The following is a 3,042-nucleotide window of genomic DNA, read 5'->3' as shown; positions in this document are numbered from 1 at the left end:
TACTTTGTGGCTCTGGATATGGGAACAGTGCCTAAAGCTTTGAGGACAAGACTAATGAATAAATGAGTCTGTAATAACAGGATCACTGGTGGGGAACTCGTTAAAAAAGTTCACGGATCTGGTTCCAGTCAAGGTAGAGTAGGCACGCTCCACCCTATTTCTCACACTAATTACAACTAAAAATCTTGGGATAAACATATGAATTAACTATCAAAAGACTCTGAAAGGTGGAGGAAAGAAATCTGCCTGCCCAGGGAGCTTAAGACTCAAGCAACGACTCATAAGTGGGTTCCCTGCGTGGGATCCCTGTTTTTGTGTGTGTTTGTTTTTGCCTCCTATATATCCTAGATAGAGTGCTAAAACATCCTGCAACCAAGAACTGCCAACAAGCAGAAAAACCAAAAATAAAGTTCCAAGAAAAGCCCCTCTCTCCAACCACAGGACTGGGAAGCAGGTGGCCTCACAAATCAGAACCCTTCTGATAACTTTAGGAAAATACAACAAAAAAATGCTGCCCCTCCCATCCCCACTGGCATGATGGCTTCAGAGTGTCAACTAAACTTGTCCTGCACCTATGCCAGGCAAGGCAGCTCCCCTCCCTCTCCCAGAGAATGGGGGGAGGATTTCAGAATGGAGGTAGATAGATATTCTTTTACTCTATTAATGAAGTCCAGGACTCACTCCCAAGTGGCCCATATGTGACTATATCATAAAGGTGGAGGGTAAAGGGACCTAACTGGTGGTAAGGTGTCTAAATTATACCTGAAGTGGTAAATGATGAGAATAAAAGACTGTGATAATTTAAGTATGTATTGTAATACCTAGAGCAACCACTAAAAAAAATCCAAGTAGGGAAATATACAGGAAAATACAGATAATTTAAATTGGAATACTAAAAATGGTTCAATTCAGCCACATTTAAGCAGGAAAGGGATAAGAGGAACAGAAAGAAAAATAATAAAATGACACACATAAGTTGAAATATATCAATAATTACGTTAAAGGTAAATGATCTCAACACACCAATTAAAATATGGGATTGACAGAATGGATCAAGAACAAACAAACATAAAACAAAACAAAACAAACAAACAAAAAAAAAACAACTCACGACCAAACTATATGCTGCCTACAGGAAGTTTGCTTCAAATATGATATAGGGAGGTTAAAAGTAAAACAAATCAAAAGAAAGTTGGGGTGTGTATTCTAATATAAAAAATAGACCTCAGAGCAAAGAAAATTACCTGGAACAAAGATGGACATTACACAATTATAAAGGGTCAATTTACCAAGAAGATATAACAATCCTAAATGTGTATGTACCAAGCAAGAGATCTTCAAAATATGAAGCAAAAACCTACAGATCTGAAAGCAGAAATAGATAAATCCGCAACTATAAAGACCTCAAAACTGCTCTCTTTTCACCAAGATACAATATATCATATGTCATCAGAGAAGCCATAACAAATTTAAAAGAATTGCAATCATACAAAGTTGATTCTCTGGCACGTGGAATTAATTAAAAGTAAATAATAGTTAAAAGGAAAATCCCCAAACACTAGAAATCAAACAAAAAATTCTAAATAATCCATGGGTCAAATAAGAAGTCTCAATGGAAATGAAAGAACATAGAGAACTGAATGAAAATAAAAAACACAAATATCAAGATCTTAGATAGCAGTGCTTAGATAGAAATATATACCACTAAATGCTTATATTAGAAGAGAAGGAAAGGTCTTGAATAATCTAAGTTTCTACCTCAAAAAAAAATAACAAATGAGGAAAATATACCCAATGTTAAACAAAGGGAAGGAAATAAGAGCAGAGCTCAATGAAACTGAAAACATAAAAGTAGAAGAAACAATAAATGTAAACAAAAATGGCTTCTCTGAAAACTCATGAAATAAGATAAACCTGACCTCTTCACCCCCCCAAAAAAGACTGTAGACTGACAAAGATACAAAAGAGATAGAAAATTCAAATATTTTGGAGTTTTGGTAGCTGGGAGATTTTGGATGGAGTCGAGGGGTCACTCTGGTGGACGCTCTTGTGCACTGCATGGAACATTTTTTGGGTTTTGACGTGTTAGAGTGGCTGCAGGAGGATGCCTGGGGCTGTTGGGCTCCCGTCCACTGGCCTGGACTCTTGAAGATGATTGTGTGATGGTGTGGCTTGCGGGGAGTGGCGGTGTGGTTGTGGGGACCTTGTGGATCCCACTCCCTTTGTCCAGTGTGTGGATGGATGGGTGGAGGGTGGGGACAGAAAACTAAAGGAAGAGTGGGGTAGGATGGGAGGGATGTTTTGGGTGTTCTTTTTTACTTTTATTTTTTGTTATTGTTCTGGTTCTTTCTGACGTGGGGGAAATGTTCGGGAGTGGATTGGGGTGATGAATGCACAACTGTGTGATGGTGCTGTGGACAGCTGGTTGTGCGCCATGGATGATTGTGTGGTGTGTGAACATATTTCAATAGAACTGAATTTAAATTTTAAAAAAATTCAAATATCCAATAACAAGAATGAGAAATGGGATATCACTACAGACTCTATAGACATTAAATAAAAAACAAAGCAATACTATGAACAACTCTACACACTTAAATTCAACAACTTAGATGAAGTGGAAAAATTCCTTGAGAAGCACAAAATATCAAAACTCACCCAAGGTGAATTAAATAATATGAAGAGTCTAATAACAAATAAAAAAATATTAGAACTAAAAACCTTCCAAAAACAAATCTCCAGGTTCAGACACTTTAACTGATGAATTCTACCAAATATTTAAAGGTGAAATAACAATTCTCCATAATCTCTTCAAGAAAATAGAAGAGGCCCAACTCATTTCTTGAGACCAGCATTACTCTGATATCAAAATCAAACAGGAGAGGCGGGGCAAGATGGCAGACTGGTGAGCTGTATGTTTTAGTTACTCCTCCAGGAAAGTAGGTAGAAAGCCAGGAACTGCGTGGACTAGACACCACAGAGCAATCTGACTTTGGGCATACTTCATACAACACTCATGAAAACGTGGAACTGCTGAGATCA

This window comes from Choloepus didactylus, chromosome 15 (assembly GCF_015220235.1).
Source record: "Choloepus didactylus isolate mChoDid1 chromosome 15, mChoDid1.pri, whole genome shotgun sequence".
Classification (NCBI taxonomy): Eukaryota; Metazoa; Chordata; class Mammalia; order Pilosa; family Megalonychidae; genus Choloepus; species Choloepus didactylus.
The sequence above is the reverse complement of the archived record's forward strand: the minus strand, read 5'-3'. Positions refer to the sequence as shown.